This window comes from Hypanus sabinus, unplaced genomic scaffold (genome assembly GCF_030144855.1).
Source record: "Hypanus sabinus isolate sHypSab1 unplaced genomic scaffold, sHypSab1.hap1 scaffold_757, whole genome shotgun sequence".
Lineage (NCBI taxonomy): Eukaryota > Metazoa > Chordata > Chondrichthyes > Myliobatiformes > Dasyatidae > Hypanus > Hypanus sabinus.
Genome location: NW_026781608.1, coordinates 171,628 through 192,714, shown reverse-complemented (window position 1 = coordinate 192,714; position 21,087 = coordinate 171,628). Strand labels below are relative to the sequence as shown.

General features: G+C 46.3%; 2 protein-coding genes and 1 long non-coding RNA gene across 4 annotated transcripts in view; 1 reads left to right on the top strand and 2 right to left on the bottom strand.

The window, feature by feature from the left end:
• Positions 1-17,431, top strand: part of LOC132390070 (zinc finger protein 235-like) — a 48,802-nt gene extending 31,371 nt beyond the window's left edge. For both annotated transcript variants that reach the window (XR_009510765.1, XR_009510766.1), the window contains exons 3-4: positions 12,692-16,791; positions 17,299-17,431. The gene's annotated coding sequence lies outside the window, so the exon portion shown is untranslated. The remainder of the gene's footprint in view (positions 1-12,691; positions 16,792-17,298) is intronic.
• The window catches only part of LOC132390069 (zinc finger protein 850-like), a 104,580-nt gene that overhangs the window by 1,976 nt on the left and 81,517 nt on the right, over positions 1-21,087 (bottom strand). The gene's annotated exons all lie outside the window — the stretch shown is intronic.
• On the bottom strand, positions 1,802-20,188 carry LOC132390073 (uncharacterized). Its single transcript, XR_009510769.1, has 3 exons — positions 18,897-20,188; positions 17,344-17,493; positions 1,802-2,093 (listed from the first exon to the last, which is right to left on the bottom strand). It is a non-coding gene; the product is annotated as an uncharacterized LOC132390073 (long non-coding RNA).

The following is a 21,087-nucleotide window of genomic DNA, read 5'->3' as shown; positions in this document are numbered from 1 at the left end:
GGTTAACTGACTGATGTGTCTGCAGGTGGGAAGACTGACTGAATCCCTTCTCACACACAGAACAGGTGAATGGTCTCGTCCCTGTGTGAACTTGCTGCTGTACCTTCAGTTGAGTTGACCGACTGAATCCATTCCCACTGTCTGAGCAGATGTTTGAAATTACAGGCGTGCCAGTCGGTCAGATGATCGAGTGAATCCCTCTCCGCAGTCTGAGCAGGAAGGATGATCGAGTGAATCGCTTGCTCCTCTTCTTAAGTATCTGGACAGAGACAGCAAAACTGGTGTGTTGTGTTCGGGATTCCCGTAGACAAATTCCTTGTCATTTTTAACCTGTAAAAAGATTTACAAAATCCATCAATGTGTGTAGGACAACATTTCAGATGAGATCACTTGAGTTGTCAAGGTGTGATCTGACATCACACTGTTAAAGTGAGGTTCAACCCAAGTTGGTGAGAGAAATCATCTTGTAACTGGACACAGTGCTGGTATCTGGAATGACCATCAATTCCCTGATGCTGTTCCCGTTTCTATAAGAATCAGGCATTTCTGCCATCTCCAATTTGTACCTTGGCTGAGTTTGACTCTCTCCATTGGTATTATTCCTTGTTCCCACTGAGCTGCCTGGCCCCACAGTAACTGAAACAGTGAAGTCGGCAGTGTATTCCATGCACCCACCAGGCTCTGTGTAGAAAACTTACCCCAACATCCCGTCGGTATCTATTTCCAAGCACCTGAAAACTCTGCTCCCTCGTGTTAGACACTTCAGCCCTGGGAAAAATCCTCTGGCTATCCAGACGATCAATACCCCTCATCATCTTATACACCTAAAAAAGTTCTAAACATGAACACGGAAATTATACATTGCTTTGAGAATTTGTCAGACGTATACAATATGATGAGGGAGAAGATAGGGTAAATAAATGCAAGCAGCTTGTTCCACGGAGGTTCGGTGGGACTACAACTAGAGGTCATGGGTAAGTGGGGAAGGTGAATATTTAATGGTAACATGTGGAAAAGCTCTTTACTGAAATGGTTGTGAGAGTGTGGAATGAGATGCCAGCACAAGTGGTGAATATGATCTCAGTTTCACCGTTTAAAAGGAGTTTGGATGGGAGCCTGGATGGTAGGGGTATGGTTTTTTTTATAAAAAGGGCCCAAAGGATATTGGGAACCAAATTCACCACAACCACAAACTGTTCTTGCTGCCACCATCCAGGAAACGGTACCACAGCAACAGGCTCCGGGACATCATCTTCCACCAGGCCATCAGACTGATTAATTGCTTTCTTGACTGTCCTATATACAAACTAAACATTATAAATCAATTTCAATTACACATTGCACATTTAGACAGTAATGTAATGTAAATATTTCTACTCATCTATATGAAGGATGTACATAATAAAGTCAATTCAATTCACCATCTCCACTATCTGTTCTGTCATTCTGGCTCCCATTCCCCCTACAACTTACTTTAACCATATCAGCCCCAAACCCCACTAGCTCTAGTAAGCCTTACCACTAAGATATTAATTGCCTCTTGCTCTGTTCCCCTAACAAAGCCACTTATCAGCCCTTTGACTTTCCTCCCCCCAACAGTTTCTAAAGTGTTCCTCTTGTTATTGTGCAGGCATGGCACTGGAGTACTCTACGATGGCTATTTAATCTCATTCCCCTTCCCGATTCTCACCCAGTTTCCTGTGTCCTGCACCTTGGGTGGAACTCACCTCTCTTCATGTCATATCTTTCACCCCGTCCTACTGCTGGATGATCTGGAATTCACCATTTCAAGATCCAACACCTTAAAGTGCAGGGTTACAAACTGCAGCTGAATACACATCTTGTAGGTGAGGGCATCAGGGACACTGGAAGTCTCCCCTCCTTCCCTCCAATATTCCCTCTAATTTGTAGTAACCAGTGTGCACATGAATCGTGTACTGTTCATTTTTTACCCAGTGACAAGATGTGCACAGTGAATTTTATACAGAGAGGTATTCATTTTCACAGTTGGTAAATCACAGTCGATAGGAACTTTGAACTCCTCTGGGTTCGATCCAGTTCATCTGCACTTTCACACAATCTATGTAGCAGGCCTGTAATGGGTAACAAAGGATTTTCTCACCAAAGCTTTTACATATTGTCCATATGTGGTTTGCTTGCTAAATTACACTTTAAAAAGTCAGATTTCCAAATATCACTCCACTTCTTCCCACTTGCAAATTCTCCAGCAACTTTAGCACCACCATATGCACACAGGTATCACCAGTTTCTGGACTCTACATAAATATTTCCCCTGAACCCTCCCCCAAATGACTGAAAGTGGTGAACTGAGGGATGGCAATGCCAATGAATATGAAGGGAAGGGCAGTAGTCTGTCTCATTGGAGTCTGGCACATTTGTGATGTGAAACCACTTGTTGCCCAGGGCAAAGGTGTTTGCGATCATAATGAACCTAGAGAGAATGGTTCTCACCAGTAGAAAAGTCCAGAGCAAGAGGAGGTAGAACAAGCAACACACACAAAATGCTGGAGGAACTCAGCAGGCCAGGCAGCATCTACGGAAAAGAGTACTAATGCTGAATTCCTCCAGCATTTTGTGTGTGTTGCTTTGAATTCCAGCATCTGCAGATTTTCTCTTGTTTGTGATTGGAGGTAGAACAAAGGTGATTTTCTCAACTGCTGATGTAAAAGATTTTGTTCCCTTTCTCCGAGTTCCTAATCCTTGCATTTAGATAGCTGGAGCTCAGCTCTGTCTGAGAGATCCATCGGTTCCCATTCCCTCATCAGCCAGAAGTTCCCTGGGGCCTGTGTATGGATCGTGGGGTTGAGAGAGAGGGGAGAGAGCAGGACTGTCCGGGACTGCGGGTCACGGTGTCCGAAATTCACAGAAATTATCCCGAAGTTGGTGTTTAAGATAAAAACACGGAAAATCGCTGTTATCTATACCCGCCATTTTCAAGGCCTTCTGTGTACTGCACGCATGCGTGACACTCGGGGACGGCCTCAGCCAGACGCCTGCACATTTCATCGGCGTTTCAGCACCGGCGAAGTTTTTAACACAGGGCCTTATGGGTAATCACAGTGCTATTAAAGATTTCTGCAAGCACCGGTTCACTTTCCATAACTCAATTTTTTCGTGTGTATAGAAAAATCTGCAGCTGTTTTAACGCAGAAAGCGGCTCCCATAAACAATATACTCAATATCAACGTGTATCTAATGCCAAAGTAAAATGCAGATATAAAACATAGGAGATTCTGCAGTTGCTGGGAATACAGAGACACACACACACAAAATGCTAGAGGAACTCTGTAGTTCAAGCAGCAACTAAGCAGCGGAGTCCACAGCCTAGGCATGCTGAAAGGGCTCGGTGTAAATGTTGCCTTTTTATGCCTCTCCACAATTGCTGCCTGACTGTTGATTTCCACCAGTATGTTGCAGAAATTAACCACCTTTTTTTTTTGATCAACCAGTTTCCAAATGCTTCTAATCTTTCTTTTGTAGCTACATCCAGCTGGTCTGTTTCCTCCTTCTCCTCGTAAACTCTAGACCCCAACTCTCTCAGGAACCCAAAAGCCCTGACTCAGGCTGGCAACTCTTCGGTTTCTGACTCTGCTCCATCGAAGTTTCACTCGATAGTCTGCTGTCAGAACTTTAGAGGTGCATTGAATTGCGAGACCGGGGAGGGGGAGAGAGAGAGAGGGAGGGGGGGAGAGAGGGGGGGAGAGAGGGGGGGGAGAGAGGGGGGGGAGAGAGGGGGGGGAGAGGGGGGAGGGGGAGAGGGGGGGGGAGAGGGGGGGGAGAGAGGGGGGGAGAGAGGGGGGGAGAGAGGGGGGGAGAGAGGGGGGGAGAGAGGGGGGGAGAGAGGGGGGGAGAGAGGGGGGGAGAGAGGGGGGGAGAGAGGGGGGGGAGAGAGGGGGGGAGAGAGGGGGGGAGAGAGGGGGGGAGAGAGGGGGGGGAGAGGGGGGGAGAGGGGGGGAGGGGGGGAGGGGGGAGGGGGGAGGGGGGAGGGGGGAGGGGGAGGGGGGGAGAGGGAGGGGAGGAGAGGGGGGGAGAGGGGGGGGAGAGGGGGGGGAGAGGGGGGAGAGGGGGGAGAGGGGGGAGAGGGGGGGAGAGGGGGGGAGGAGAGGGGGGGAGGAGAGGGGGGGAGAGGGGGGGGAGAGGGGGGGAGAGGGGGGAGAGGGGGGAGAGGGGGGAGAGGGGGGAGAGGGGGGAGAGGGGGGGAGAGGGGGGGAGGGGGAGAGGGGGGAGAGGGGGGGGAGGGGGAGAGGGGGAGAGGGGGGAGGGGGGGAGAGGGGAGAGGGGGGGAGAGGGGGGAGAGGGGGGAGAGGGGGAGGGGGGGAGGGGGGGGGAGAGGGGGAGAGGGGGAGAGGGGGAGAGGGGGAGAGGGGGGGAGGGGGGGAGGGGGGGGAGAGGGGGGAGAGGGGGGAGAGGGGGGAGAGGGAGAGGGGGAGAGAGAGAGGGGGAGAGAGAGAGGGGGAGAGAGAGAGGGGGAGAGAGAGTGGGGAGAGAGAGTGGGGGAGAGAGAGTGGGGGAGAGAGAGTGGGGGAGAGAGAGTGGGGGAGAGAGAGTGGGGGAGAGAGAGAGGGGGAGAGAGAGAGGGGGAGAGAGAGAGGGGGAGAGAGAGAGGGGGAGAGAGAGAGGGGGAGAGAGAGAGGGGGAGAGAGAGAGGGGGAGAGAGAGAGGGGGAGAGAGAGAGGGGGAGAGAGAGAGGGAGTCAAAACCACAGTGAGCTCATCGTCTTGTTCAGCCGGAGAAAATCATGCAGGGAATTCATGCAGGTGTATAAGATGATGAAAGGCATTGGTCGTGTGGATAGTCAGAGGTTTTCTCCCAGGGCTGAAACCGCTAACACGAGGGGGAATAGGTTTAACCTGCTTGGAAGTACATACAGAGGAGATGTCAGAGCCAAGTTTTTTAAGCAAAGAATGCTGTGTGTGCGGAATGCACTGCCAGCGACGGTGGTAGAAGCGGATACAATAGGGTCTTTTAAGAGACCCTTAGATAGGCACATGGGGCTTAGGAAAATAGGTGGCTATGTGGTAGGGTAATTCTAGGCTGTTTCTAGAGTAAGATAAATGGTCGGAACAGCAATGTGGGACAAAGTATCTGTAACGTGTTATCGATTTCTATGTTTTGATGAAATTTATGGGAAACCTCCTATCCCACGGAGTGGTGATTAATTGCAACCTGTCATCTCAGGGAGAGTGAGAGGGGAACGGGAGGGGTAGATTTTGATATACTGATATGGAACAGAAACATGAGCAGGGACTAGATGGGCCGAGTGGCCTTTCTAGTGTACATAGTGATTGTGGTAGAGACAGTAAGTACCTGAGACACGGGATTTGATACCGAACTGATTTATCATTCACAGATCCACAATATTAAACACCAGTCTAGTTTAAGGCTAACATCAGCAGAACAGACTCCCCCAATGCTCAGTGACCAGGGGTCAGTCCTGGGTGTGATGAGCAGCCGCAAGAACTGCAGACTCTGACAGTAACAGTCCCTCATGGAACCTGCAGCTGCCTTCAGTCATCATGATGGTTAAACATTTAACACGGAGCTGATTTGAACTTCCTCCCTGATGTAGGAGCGCTCAGACCGAAGATGTAGGGGAGAAGGAAAAAAAAGAGATAATAAAGTTGTTCGCACAGATAGGGATAAACAGAGAGGAAGAGGTGGAGAGTTTCTTAAATGCATCTATTTTAATGCTAGGAGCATTGTAAGAAAGGTAGATGAGCTTAGAGCATGGATTGATAACTGGAAATATGATGTTGTATTTATTAGAGAAACATGATTGCAGGAGTGGTGTGATGGGCAACTAAATATTCCTGGATTTCATTGCTTCAGGTGTGATTGGATTGGAGGGGCAGGTGTTGCATTGCTTGTCTGAGAAAATATTATAGCAGTGCTTTGACAGGACAGATTAGAGGGCTCATCTAGGGAGCATTTTTCGGTGGAATTGAGGAATGGGAAAGGTGTAGTGGGGTTGTATCATAGACCACCTAATCGGGAGTGAGAATTGGAGGAGCAAATTTGTAAGGAGATAGCAGATACTTGCAGTAAGCACAAGGTTGTGATTGTGGGAGATTTTAATATTCCACACAGAGAAACATCAAAAATAGATGCAGGAGTAGGCCAAAGGGAATAATGTCACATTTATCCACGTTAAATTGCAACTGCCTTGAATTTGGCCACTCATCTAACCTATCCAAGTCACCCTGCATCCTCCTCACAGCTAACACTGCCGCCCAGCTTCGTGTCATCCGCAATCTTGGAGATCTTGCATTTAATTCCCTCATCTAAATCAGTAATATATATTGTAAACAACTGGGGTCCCAGCACTGAGCCTTGCAGTACCCCACTGCTGACTGCCTGCCAATCTGAAAAGGTCCTGTTTATTCCCACTCTTTTCTTCCTGTTTGCCAACCAATTCTCTATCCACATCAATACCACACCCCCAGTACCGTGTGCTTAAGTTTGCACATTAATCTCCTGTGTGGGACCTTGTCAAAAGCCTTTTGAAAATCCCAATATACCACATCCACTGGTTCTCCCCTATCCACTCTACTAGTTACTAATTACTCTTCAAAAAATTCTATAAGATTCATCAGACATGATTTTCCTTTCACAAATCCATGCTGACTTTGTCGGATGATTTCACCTCTTTCCAAATGTGCTATTATCACATCTTTGATAACCGATTCTAGCACTTTCCCCACAACCGATGTCAGGCGAACCGGTCTATAATTCCCCCATTTCTCTCTCCCTGCTTTTTTGAAAAGTGGGGTTACATTAGCCACCCTCCAATCCTCAGGAACTAATTCAGAATCTAAGGAGTTTTGAAAAATTATCACTACTGCATTCATTATTTCTTGGGCTACTTCCTTAAGCACACTGGGATGCAGACCATCTTGCCCTGGGGATTTATCTGCCTTTAATCCCTTCAATTTACCTAACACAACTTCCCTACTAACATGTATTTCCCTCAGTTCCTCCATCTCGGTCCTGTACTAATTCCATTAGATTATTTATGTCCTCCTTAGTGAAGACAGAACCAAAGTAATTATTCACTTGGTCTGCCATGTGCTTGTTCCCCATGATCAATTCACCTTGTTTCTGACTGTAAGGGACCTACATTTGTCTTAACTAATCTTTTACTTTTCACATATCTATAAAAGATTTACAGTCAGTTTTTATGTTCTCTGCCAGCTTTCTTTTATAATCTTTTTTCCCTTTCCTAATTAGGCCCTTTGACCTCCTCTGCTGGACTCTGAATTTCTTCCAGTTCTCAGGAATGCCACTTTTTCTGGCTATTTTACTATCCCTAATTTCCCTTGTCAGCCACGGGTGTACTACCTTCCCTGGTTTGTTCTTTTGCCAAACTGGGATGAACACTTGTTGTAGTTCATCCATGCAATCTTTAAATGCTTGCCGTTGCATATCCACAATCAACCCTTTAAGTATCATTTGCCAGTCTATCTTTGCTAATTCACGTCTCATACCTTCAAAGTTACCCTTCTTTAAGTTCAGAACCTTTGTTTCTGAATTAACTATGTCACTCTCCATCTTAATGAAGAATTCCACCATACTATGGTCACTCTTACCAAGGGGCCTCGCATGACAAAATTGCTAACTAACCCTTCCTCATTGCTCAATACCCAATCTAGAATGGCCTGCTCTCTAGTTGTTTCCTCGACATGTTGGTTCAGAAAACCATTCCGCACACATTCCAAGAAATCCTCTTCCTTAACACCCTTACCAATTCAGTTCACCCAATCTATATGTAGATTAAAGCCACCATTACAACTGCTGTTCCTTTATTTTACGCATCTCTAATTTCCTGTTTGATGCCATCCGCAACCTCACTAGTACTGTTAGGTGGCCTGTAAACTACTCCCACCTGCGTTTTATGCCCTTTAGTGTTATGCAGCTCTACCCATATTGATTCCACATCCTCCAGGCTAATGTCCTTCCTTTCTATTGTGTTAATCTCCTCTCTAACCAGCAACGCTACCCCACCCCCTTTTCTTTCCTGTCTGTCGCTCCTGCATATTGAATATCCCTGGATGTTGAGCTCCCATCCTTGGTCACCCTGGAGCCATGTCTCTGTGATTCCAACTATATCATATACATTAATAAGTATCTGCACATTCAATTCATCCACCTTGTTACAAATGCTCCTTTCAGTGACACACAAAGCCTTCAGGCTTGTTTTTACCACACTCTTAGCCCTTATACACTTATGTTGAAAAGTGGCCCTTTTGATTTTTGCCCTGGACTTGCCTGCCTGCCACTTTTACTTTTCACCTTACAACTTTTTGCTTCTAGTCTCATTTTGCACCCCTCTGTCTCTCTGCACTTGTTCCCACCCCCCCTGCCACATTAGTTTAAACCCTCCTGAACAGCATTAGCAAACGCTCCCCCTAGGACTTGGAGGAGGGACAGCCCTCAGTGATTCCTGTGTATGCTCCCTGGAAGCCTCAAGAAATGATAATGATCATGAATCAGGCCCCAGATAGAAAAGAAAAACCAGCACAGTTTGCTCAGTGTGTCCACAGTACTATGCATATGTTTAATGCGACTTGGCAAGATTTATTCAGTCTCTGCTGCATGACTCTCTCAGCTGATAAAGGGCAGAAATGGAAGGCAGAATTGCGATATCAATCCTATCATGTGTTACAGGCAGGAAACCATAATGAGAATGAACAGACAGACCAGATCATTCAAGCCTTGGAAAGGGCACTCCAGCAATCTGTAAACATCACTAAAGTACTTGAATGCAAACCTAACCCTGGGGAATCGGGACCAGACTATTGGGAGTGATTTGTGGCCTGCTACAGCACCTTCGCAGGAGACCAAGCCTTTAATGATGGGAATCTGTCCCCCCAGTTCAATGCCCTACTGCTCCAATGCTTACCAATGCTCCAATGAGTTAGTCAAAATCATTAAAACAAATAATATGGATTGGCTTGACAATGACCGAAATCAAACATGACGAGCTTTGACATATTACTGAGACCTGACTTTTGAACCTCGATCAACACCGAAGGGAAATAATATTAAAGGTGAATATTTTCAGCGGGAAGAAGGATGCGAATGGGCTATATCTAGGGAACAGAAATGGGAACAAAATCCTACCAAGGGACAGGTGGGGACAACAACCTGTTTAGAAATGGACAAGCAAGCATGCTTCCTACTGTGAGTACCACCCCTCAGGAAGAGCCCAGTGTAATATTGACAGGTGCTGGAATTTCAATTCCATTTATGACTGATGTGGGGGCAACCACAACCACTCTCAAACAGGAAACAGTATCGGAAAAGGGATTCCAGCAATCAGACGCTACAATCACTCTGTCAGGGTTCAAAGGTACGGAACATACGTACTCATGTGCCCAGAAACTGCAGGTGGAATTCCAGGGGAACCAGTGTGAGGTTTCAGTTACTGTCACCAGCAGACGGGGGTGTAATCTCGTAGGGAGAGACTTGCTCTGTCCATTGGAAGTTGAGATTCTATGCTCGGACAAGGATATCATGCTGGAACTGTGAACAATTAATAGCTTCCTCTGACCACCCAGTGGTGGGCACTTTATCTGGACTTCAGTACACTTGAACCCCTTCTGCCAGCAGCCAGCTCTCATGTGACTCTGTGCTATGACCCTACGTGGTGCTCACCTGAGGAAACCCCTCGAGGGACAGAAGTTCCCAGTCACGGTGATTGGAGAGGATAAAGGAAGAGACGGCATTGCATTTCTGGCAGAGGTTCCAGATTTCTTTTGGCGATAGACAGGATTGGTGGTTCCCCATACCACCGTTAGGGTTTGCCCTGGGTTCAAGGTAAAGAGCCGAGGGCTCCTTGCCTACACCCTGATGTAACAAGCCTCCAGCACCGAGGGAGACTGGCAAGACTTGATCGTGGTCCAACTCCAATATGGGAAGGAGTCTGAGGTGAAAACGGGACATCTGGTGAGACACTCTTTTAATAGTGACCAAACCCAAGACGTTGTACCCCATCTATGGGCACAGTCCATGAAGTCAGCCCTCCTGTCTGGATCACAGAGAAAGAAAGACAGACTCTCCCATCCATTCCGCAATATCCCCACTAGCCCGTCCAGATCACTGGGAAAGAAGGACAGACTCTCCCATCCATTCTGCAATACCGCCTCTAGGCTGAGGCAACATTTTATGAGGATGGAAACTCTTTTGTGGATCCAGCAGGAAAGTAATATTCTGACTATGCGATAGTGATGGACGGTGAAGTACGACTTCCTTTACAGGTGGATCTTTCTCGTGTCTACAAGTTGATTTTATTGAATTGCCGAGAGTACATTGCGATAGATACTGCTTAGTTATTATAGATCTGTTCAGTTGATGGATTGAAGCTTTAGCAACTACCATTAATACTGCTGTGACAGTTGTGAAGGTATTATTACGGGAAATAATTCCCAGGTATAAGCCGGAGATGCTGAGTTCAACAATGGCCCACACTTTATGGTGAAAGTAAATGAAGGAGTATGTAGCAAACTAGCTATCCAGCAACAATTCCACTGTGTACACCATCCACGGGCCGCTGGCAGAGTGGAAAGAGCCAATGACACTCTGAAGAGTAAACTAGCCAGACTAACAGCGGAGACTGGACTCACTTGGTTGAAGGTCCTACCATTAGCCCGATTCCACATGAGGGTTACCTCACAGGGGAAAACAGGGTTGTCACCAGCTGAAATCATTTCCGGACGACCCACGAGGACACCCTGGGAACAAAGTCTCAGGATTAAAGGCAAGGTGAATAAGAATAAGGAACCTTGGATTTTGATGGATATTGGAACTCTGATGAAGAAGAGAGAGATGTATGACATGTATAAGAAACAGGGAGCAAATAAGGTACTTGAGGAGTATAAAAAGTGCAAAAAAATACTTACGTAAGGAATCAGGAGGGCTGAAAGAAGACATGAGGTGGCGTTGGCATTCAAGGTGAAGGATAGTAAGAGCTTCCACAGGTATATTAATAGCAAAAGGATAGTTAAGTGATAAAATTGGTCATCTTGAAGATCAGAGTGGTCGACTATGCATGGAACCAAAAGAAATTGGGGAGATGTTAAATGGTTTTTTTGTGTCTGAATTTACTAAGAAAACTGGCATGGAGTCAATGGAAATAAGGCAAACAAGTATTTACATCATGGAACCTATACAGATAGAAGAGGAGGAGGTGCTTGCTACCTTGAGGCGAGAAGATAAATATCCAGGAACTGACAGGGTATTCCCTCGGACCCTGAAGGAGACTAATGTTGAAATTGCTGGTACCCTGGTAGATATATTTAAATGTCATTATCTACGGGTTAGGTGCCAGAGATTTGGAGGATAGCTCATGCTGTTCTGTTGTTTAAAGCAGGCTCTAAAAGTAATCCAGGAAATCATAGGCTTGAAAGTTTGATGCAGGTCATGGGTAAATTATTAGAAGGAGTACTAAGAGACAGGATCGACAATTATTTAGATAGTCAGGGACTTATTAGGGAGAGTCAACACGGCTTTGTGCATGGTAAGTCACGTTTAACAAATATATTAGAGATTTTCAAGGTGGTTACAAGGAAAGTGGATGAAGGCAAGGCAGTGGATGTTGTCTACATGGACCTTTGACAAGGTCCCGCATGGGAGGTTAGTTAGGAAGATTCAGCCACGAGGTATACATGGTGAGGTAGTAAATTTGATTGGGAATTGAGAATGGGAGAAGCCAGAGAGTGGTAGTGGAGGATTGCTACTCTGACTGGAGGCCTGTGACTGGTGGTGTGCCACAGGGATCAGTGCTGGGTCCACTGTTATTTGTCATCTATATCAATGATCAGGATAATAATTTGGCAAATTGGATCAGCAAATTTGTTGATGATTCAAAGATTGGAGGTGTAGTGCACAGCAGGAAGGTTTTCAAAGCTTGCAGAGGGATCTGAACCAGCTGGAAAAATGGACGATGGAGTTAAATATAGACAAGTGTGAGGTATTGCACTTCGGAAGGTCAAACCAACGTAGAACATACAAGGAAAATGGTAGGGCACTAAGGAGTGCACTAGAACAGAGGGATCTAGGAATACTGATAGAAAATTCCCTAAAAGTGGCATCACATGTAGATAGTGTAGTAAAAGGAGCTTTTGGTATTGTGCTGTCTTTACGACAGTTATTTAGTTTATAATATTTTCGCTTAATAATTCATTCGATAGTATTTTCTAATTAGAATTAGAAGTGTTTAAAGTATATTCATTGCATGTAAAATATATCGGCATGCGATGATGTCACATCCGGTTTCGCCGCGTCTTGTGGGAAAGTACCGGTTTGAAATTAACGCGAGGTTGGGGGCTCACCACGAGGCTCACCTGAGCAGAAGTTGTTTTGCAGGCATGAGAAATCACAGTGAGAGCAACGCTGTAAGTTAATAGATAATCGATATATTGAACTAAGATGTTAATGCTGATCCTGTTAAAAGTAACGACGGTCGATAATGTTTATGCTTTCGTTAGTTAAAGAGTTGCGGATAGTTTGCATTGAAGTGTATTTAAAGTAGTCAATGGAGCAGGTAAACTCTGCCTGTATACTGAACCTTAGTGTAATGTAGTTATAGTCACCTTTGCAAGTATTTACAATTGAAATGTGATATTAAGGAAGAAACAAATACTGTATCAATCTTGTATTGTTTTATCAACAGTTTTCACCATATGTTAATGTGAAGAGTGAACAGTAAATGGTTAATCTTACTGCGATCTGGTTTCATTCACTGTGGTTTATCTCGACATTGAATTCGGCGTTATTAGTACACCCGAAGGAGAACGTGACAGTGAAAAAGCGGCATTATCAGGTGTTTCAAGTGCTGCAATGTCAGCTCGATCCAGCATCAAGTCGACACCGCCCCGCGACAAGGACGGTAGAACGACATCAAGTAAGCCCACCCAGGTGTTATCAGGTGTTTCAAGTGCTGCAATGTCAGCTCGATCCAGCATCAAGTCGACACCGCCCCGCGACAAGGACGGTAGACCGACATCAAGTAAGCCCACCCAGGTGTTATCAGGTGTTTCAAGTGCTGCAATGTCAGCTCGATCCAGCATCAAGTCGATGGCGCCCAGCGACAAGGGCAGTAGAGCGACATCAAGTAAGTCCACCCAGGCAAGAGCCAAGGCATTAGCTGCCAAGGTGCGACTGCGTTACGCCAGACAAGAAGCAGTTTTGAAAATGGAACAGGCCACCAGAGAAGCCGAAATCCAGAAAGAAAAGGCTGCCAGAGAAGCCGAAATCCAGAAGGAAAGGGCCGCCAGACAAAGTGAAGCGGCCACCAGTGAAGCCGAAACCCAGAAGGAATGGGCCACCCAAGAAGCTGAAACCCAGTTGGAAATGACAAAAATATCGACAGAGTTGCAAGTGCTGCAGCTAGAAAGAGAAGGAGAAGCTGCCAAGGCGGAAGCAGAGTACATAGAAGAAGCTGAAGGGACGCATGATCTGACCGAAGTAAGATCTACTTTAGAAAGGACCAGATTGGAACGCACAAGCGACTATGTCCGATCTCAAATAGACAGGCAGGCTCGTCCTTCCTCTCCATATGTATTCGATAACTTCCCAAGATACAAGGAAGACAACTTACCCTTGCGACTCTGCGATGAAGTCAAGAATGAAAGAGCTGACATCCAATACTTCTCGACACCAAACTTACAAGGTTTGATGCGAAGAGATGCAGAGGTCGAATCCAGGACGGCAAATTCCATAAGAAACGTACGCTCTCAGTCATATAGGCACCAACGTACTTCTCCAGCCCGCATGCCGCTTACAAGTGATCCCGTGATGCAGTATTTAGCACGACGGGATCTTGTCACTTCGGAACTGTACCAGTTTGACGATAAACCTGAAAATTACCGTGCATGGTACTCCACATTCACCAACGCTATCGACGGAGTGTAGCTCAGAGCAACCCAAGAGTTGGACCTTATGGCGAAATGGCTGGGAAAAGAATCACGCGAACAGGTGAGACGCATACGTTCAGTGTACATCAACAAACCCGAGCTAGCTTTAAGCAAAGCGTGGGAGAGACTTCGGGAGGGCTATGGGGCCCCCGAAAATATTGAAGCGGCGCTATATCGACGTCTGGAAAACTTTCCTAAGATGACAGCCAAAGATCACTTTAAAGTTAAGAGAATTCGGAGATTTACTCATGGAGATCCAAGGCACCAAAGAAGACGGCTACTCAGCTGGTCTAGTATACCTAGATACTCCATCCGGGATTAGACAAGTCGTGGACAAACTTCCATTTGGGCTGCAGGACAGGTGGCTGTCCGTTGCTTTAGAATACAAGGTAAACCACGATGATCGATTTCCTCCCTTTAAGCTCCTCACTAGGTTTGTGTGCTGGGAGGCAAGGAAGAGAAACAACCCTAGCCTCGCGGGTCCAGGAAGCAGTACGATTTACACCAAGCCAGGTAGATCCTCTTCGAATGTTTTCAACATTGATAAACCCGCCTCACTGCTCAAGACTGAAGCCCTTACAACTAACAACGACCCTAGCAAGGATTGTCCACCGCAAACCGACAACGCTCCTTCACCCACACAACAGGACAGCGGGGAGGGAGAGGCTCACTCCAGGACAACAATTGTCAGCTCGAACTGTACAGAAGTTTGCGGTCAAGCTCAGTCAAGCCGTTCTTGTTCCAAGATCTGCCTCACTAAGGTGTACCCTAAAGGAGCCAAAGACAAGGCCATCAAAGCCTATGCGATTCTGGATGATCAGAGCAATCGCTCACTAGTCAGTCCAGAGTTCTTTAAATTGTTCAACATTGAGAGTGAGCAGTTCCCATACTACCTCAAAACTTGCTCAGGCAACATGGAAACCCAAGGAAGGAAGGCAGAAGGCATCCAGATCGAGTTCCTGGATGGTAAAGTCGTCATCTGTCTCCCTCCGCTCTTACAGTGCAATGGAATCATGAATAACTGCACTGAGATCCCCACACAAAGTGCGGCGCTACACCAGCCACATCTCCACCACATCGCCAAACACATCCCAGAACTGGATCCAAAAGCGGAAATACTCCTGCTATTAGGAAGAGATGTAATCCGGGTGCACAAGGTTAGGCAGCAGGTCAATGGACCACACGACGCCCCCTTTGCGCAACGCTTGGATCTAGGCTGGGTGGTGATAGGAAGGGTGTGCCCTGAAGACGTACACAAACCGATGGTTAAAACACTCAAGACCAATGTGCTAGAGAGTGGCCGCCATTCAATCTTTCAACCCTGCCCGAGTGTCCCGTGCATTACGGAAGCACAACAAGACGTTAACAAGCGTAAAGTAACTGACGAGACGTTAGGTCAGTCAGTTTTCATTCAAACCGAGCACGGAAACAAACTTGCACAATCAGCTCAAGATGCCATTTCTTTAAAAACAAAGGACACCAAGGTCTTCAGAGATGAAGCAAATAATGGGGTTGCCCCATTGCCTTTCAGAGAACCACGCCAGCGCTCACCAGATAACAAAGAGCAGGCAGTCAAACGGTTCACGTCCTTACGGAAAACCCGGAAAAGGAAACCTGAGATGCAGCAACGCACCGGATTGACCCATGAGGTACTGTGCACCCTAATGGCAGAGGTCACAGCCATTATAAACTCACAACCACTCCTGCCTGTGTCCTCTGACCCAGAAAACCCCTACATACTTTCGCCATCAACGCTCCTTACGCAGAAGGCAGGAGCTCCCCCTCCACCAGGAGGCTTCTCAGACGAGGATTTCTACACAAAGCAATGGAGACAAGTCCAGGCTCTGGCAAATCAGTTCTGGTCTTGCTGGAGACAGGAATATCTACCCTTGTTGCAACACAGACAAAAGTGGACAGAACCCCGCAGGAATCTTCAAGTTGGAGACTTAGTCCTGCTCAGGGACAAGCAAATCACCCACAACAGCTGGCCAATGGCCAGAATCACTGCTACATTCCCTAGCAGGGATGGACATGTCAGGAAGATCGAATTGAAGACTACCGACCAAGGCGATGTGAAAATTTACCAAAGGCCAGTTACAGAAGTTATTCTACTACCTAATGACTGATTAAGAGACTAAGTTTTGTACTCTGTTCATTATGACCTTACGAAGGTCAAGCGGGGAGTGTGCTGTCTTTATGACAGTTATTTAGTTTATAATATTTTCGCTTAGTAATTCATTCGATAGTATTTTCTAGTTAGAATTAGAAGTGTTTAAAGTATATTCATTGCATGTAAAATATATCGGCATGCGATGACGTCACATCTGGTTTCGCCGCGTCTTGTGGGAAAGTACCGGTTTGAAATTAACGCGAGGGTGGGGGCTCACCACGAGGCACACCTGAGCAGAAGTTGTTTTGCAGGCATGAGAAATCACAGTGAGAGCAACGCTGTAAGTTAATAGATAATCGATATATTGAACTAAGATGTTAATGCTGATCCTGTTAAAAGTAACGACGGTCGATAATGTTTATGCTTTCGTTAGTTAAAGAGTTGCGGATAGTTTGCATTGAAGTGTTTTTAAAGTAGTCAATGGAGCAGGTAAACTCTGCCTGTATACTGCATCTTAGTGTAATGTAGTTATAGTCACCTTTGCAAGTATTTACAATTGAAATGTGAGATTAAGGAAGGAACAAATACTGTATCAATCTTGTATTGTTTTATCAACAGTTTTCACCATATGTTAATGTGAAGAGTGAACAGTAAATGGTTAATCTTACTGCGATCTGGTTTCATTCACTGTGGTTTATCTCGACGTTGAATTCGGCGTTCCGTTACACCCGAAGGAGAACGTGACAGGTATATTGGCCTTTATAAATCAAAGTACTGAGTATATGAGTTGGGATGTAATGGTGAGGTTGTATATTGCATTTGTGAGGGGGAATTTGTAGTATTGTGTGCAGTTTTGGTCACCGAATTACAGGAAGATTATTAATAAGGTCGAAAGAGTGCAGAGAAGGTTTACAAAGATGTTGCCGGGACTTGAGAAACTGAGCTACAGAGAAAGGTTGAATAGTTTAGGACTTTATTCCCTGGAGCGTAGGAGAATGAGGGGTGATTTGATAGAGGTGTATAAAATTATGATGGGTATAGATAGAGTGAATGCAAGCAGGCTTTTTCCACTGAGGCCAGGGGAGAAAAAAACCCAGAGGACATGGGTTAAGGGTGAAGGGCGAAAAGTTTAAAGGGAATATTGGAGGTGGGGGGGGGGGGGTCTTCTTCACAACTGGGTCTGACAGAGGCATAACTGTTCCTCTGGGCACATTCTGTCTCACTCCCAACTATTTTGTACCTTCCTTTGCACAGGTATGTAATGTCTAAAGGACCAGTGTTTGAGTAAATGAGACTCACCAACTTTCTCCTGATTGAATCACTGGAATCTCCGAGTCAGACGGGTTCTCTCCAGTCGGTGCTCTCAATCCTCGGGCTGTTTCACTTGTTGCTGTTCCCTCGTCTTCAGTCGTGGTTTTTCTTCCAATAAATCTCTCACTGCAGGTCTAACTTTAACATGAAAGATAATGAAGCACATTAACAATACAAAGGAGGACCAAACATTTCTGCTTAATGTTAGTAGAAACAAAACTCACTGGAATTTAAACGTTGAAGGCAAATATAATGATCTCAGTGAACAATCTTTTATTGTCCCTCACATGAAATAGACAATATGGGATAAGAAGGAGCCATCATTCAGTCATGGTAAGACATACGACACAGGAACAGAATCCGGTGATTCGATCCATCTGGTCTGCCCACCATTCAACCATGGCTGATGTTTATTCCAAAACCAAATTCCTGTCTTGCTCCTGTAACCCTGAATCTACTTAGCAATCGTGAGTATATTAATCTCTGTCATAAATATACCCAAATGGCAGCCTCACTCAGACTCTGTGGCATCAAATTCCACAGATCAGACATCTTTTTGGCAAAAAAAAATTCTCAACTGAATTTTCACAGGAAGCACCTTTATTCTGAGACAGTGCTGTCAGATCACAGACTCTCTATCCAATGGAAACATCCTCTCCATGTCCAGTGTATCCAGGCTTTTCAGCATTCGGTAGGTTTACTTAACCATACATCCCTCCACCACCCACACCGTCCCTCTGAACTCCATCGAGCACAGGTCCAGAACCATCAAATGCTCCTCATACATAAAGCCGATCATTCCTGAGATTATTCATGTGAACCTCATTAGCAACAACTGTACCGGACACATTTCCAGGAATAACAGACAAAATGGTTCCAGGATAATTTACAAGGACAAGTTGTGCTTCCTTTACTGTTATACTATCACTCCATTTCCACACTAAAACAGCACCATTTCAGGAAGTTTGTATTACAGATCCTGTCTTGTCTATACTGGACCGACCGCCGTCGCTGGACTATAAACTTGCAGGAGTAATGTGTGGCTCAGCTCTACTGCGTGGAGCTGAGGCTGAAACCATTCTCCCCCGAGACTTCCCAGTCCCTCGGTAAAGCAGGCAGTGAAATCAAAGATCCCCACAACCTGGGACGTTCTCCTTTCTCACCCACCCCAGTCCGGGAGAAGACACAACAGCCATAAAGCTCCAATTCAAACGCGAGGAGCCTCAGGAAGCGAGACGAGTTCGGGGAAGTTAATGGGACGCAGTGGCCAAAATCACACCACGTGATCTGGCATCACAAAGCGGAGGGCGGGCGAATCTGCGGCATACAGCCTCACGTGACCTGTCGGCGGGACTTCCATTTCAATTCTGCAGAAACAGACAGCCTGGGCTCCTGGTTTGTATCGTTCAAAGCAGATTAAGTGAAGTCGACACATTTCTGACGAGCCCAGATAGCTGGAAAACAAATGAGTTCCTGGCCCTCAGTTCGGGGCTCACGGCCAACATCGGATCTCCCCACTCGGGATCGGTCTCAATACTCACCGATGGGAAAGTGATATCTTCGGCCCGCAGACAGTGATCCCGACGGAAGAGACGAAAGTCTTTCCCGAACACACAGCCGACCCACTTCAGCTCTGAGCGGAGAGGAAAACACCGTCCACCCGGAGACTGTGAACATGCGCGAAGGGATTGTTACATCATCGGGAGGCGGGGACGCGCAGGTGCTGCCAATCTACGGTTAAATGGGAGGGGCAAACGGGATCACGTGTCAGGATTGGTGACACCTCCCCCCCTCCCCCCAGGCAGAGACTCCAACTACACATTAGTCTGTGGAAAGAAGCAAACCTGCCGCTCACATCTCATCTCACCTTAAATGTATTAGACATTTTAACACCCAGGAAAAATATATCGTCTATCCACTCTATCTATTCCTCTCGTAATCTTATAAACGTCAATCCAGTCTCACCCCAGCCTGCGCCGCTCTGGAGAAAACAACACAAGTTTGTCCAGCCTCTCGTTATAGCTCATGCCCTCTAATCCAGGCAGTGTCCTGGTAAACCTCTTCTGCGCCCTCTCCAAAGCCCCGACATCCTTCCGAGAATGGGGGCGACCAGAACTGTGTGAAACACTCCAGATGTGGTCTAACTAGTTTTATAAAACTGTGTTACGAGCTGCAACGTTTTAGAAACGAACCAGCAGCAACAGAGTTCACAGCGGAGTCTGGTTTTGATGTTAAAACCATTCTCTTTATTAGTGTATAGTAACTTAATGAAATAAAGGAAAGTTGACAGTGTTAAGTGTATATATGTGTAAATGTAATTCCCAGACTATCGAGCCAGAGGGGACAAAGCTTAGATTCCTGAGATGGTAAAGTAGGAATGTTCAGTAATACACGGAATGATGGGACAGAGATATTTGTGATCCAGGGTGAAACGTAGAGAAAAGGCCATTACTTCAAAATAATCGCCGTCGAAGTTCTTATCCGTTGAATCCGTCCACAGACGAGTTATCAGCGAAAGTGACCTGTCACAGGAATACCGTTTTCCAGGGGTTGCCACACAACATGCCCAGGCAAGGGTTAACACAAGATATTCCATAACCCACTCCTATTGATTATACGAAGTGACAGCCACAGACGTTCTTTGTGGTTCCGTGTACCGATGATCAACCCACTCTTGTGGGCAGAGGAGAGTTCCAATCCTCAGCTGCGACTAACTGAAGCGATCAGCTTTTCCAGTCTCTCTCTCTCTCTCTCTCTCTCTTTAGACTGGCCGACTGCCTGTCTGCAGATCGCTCTCTCTCTCTCTCTTTTATGGTTCAGTCCACAGTCAGCGCTGTCAGCCTGTGACTGACGTCATAGTCCCGCCTCCTTGGGGTCTGAGATCCCTCTGATCATCGACACTGTTCAGGGTTTTGCATTTAACAGTGTACTGTCGCATACATTCGACCTACCGAGCTGCCAAGATGATCATCACTAATCAAATCTCACTGAGATTTCTCAGGTCCTGTTGAATTTATTGACAAGTGCACCAATACGGGAAGGTACAGGTACAGAGAAACACTGACTTGTGGCAGCATCACAGGCAAGTACATTCAGATAACACACGGAACACATACGATTCTCTGTCAGTAACAATCTGTAAATATGTTTTAAGTCATTAGCGATGTATAAAATACATTGTGTCATGACAAATATTAAAATGTGCATTTTGTCTCAATAACAGACATGGAAATGTTGAATTTGGTCCCTGTCTCCATTCCTCCTGTAATCCACAACCAGCTCCTTTGTTTTTGTCACAATGAGGGAGAGGTTGTTTTCTTGACACCACTGTGTCGGGGTGATGACTTCTTCTCTGTCGGCTGCCTCATTATTATTTGAGATTAGGCCAGTCAGTGTAGTGTCGTCAGCAAATTTAGTTAGCAGATTGGAGCTGCGGGTGGCGACACAACTCATGGTTGCACAGAGTAAAGGAGGGAGGAAGAAGACAACCCTGTGGGGTATGTGTGCTGAGGGTCAGAGAGAGAGGTGAGAGAGCCCACTCTTACCACCTGCCGGCTATCTGACAGGAAATCCAGGATCCAGCTACACAAGGCAGGGTGAAGGCCGAGGTCTCTGAGCTTCTTGTCGATACTTCACGCCTTGGTATGGCTACTGCTCTGCCCATGACTGCAAGGAACTGCAGAGAACTTTGGAGAGCAGTGAACATCAGAGAAACAAGCCTCCACTCCATGG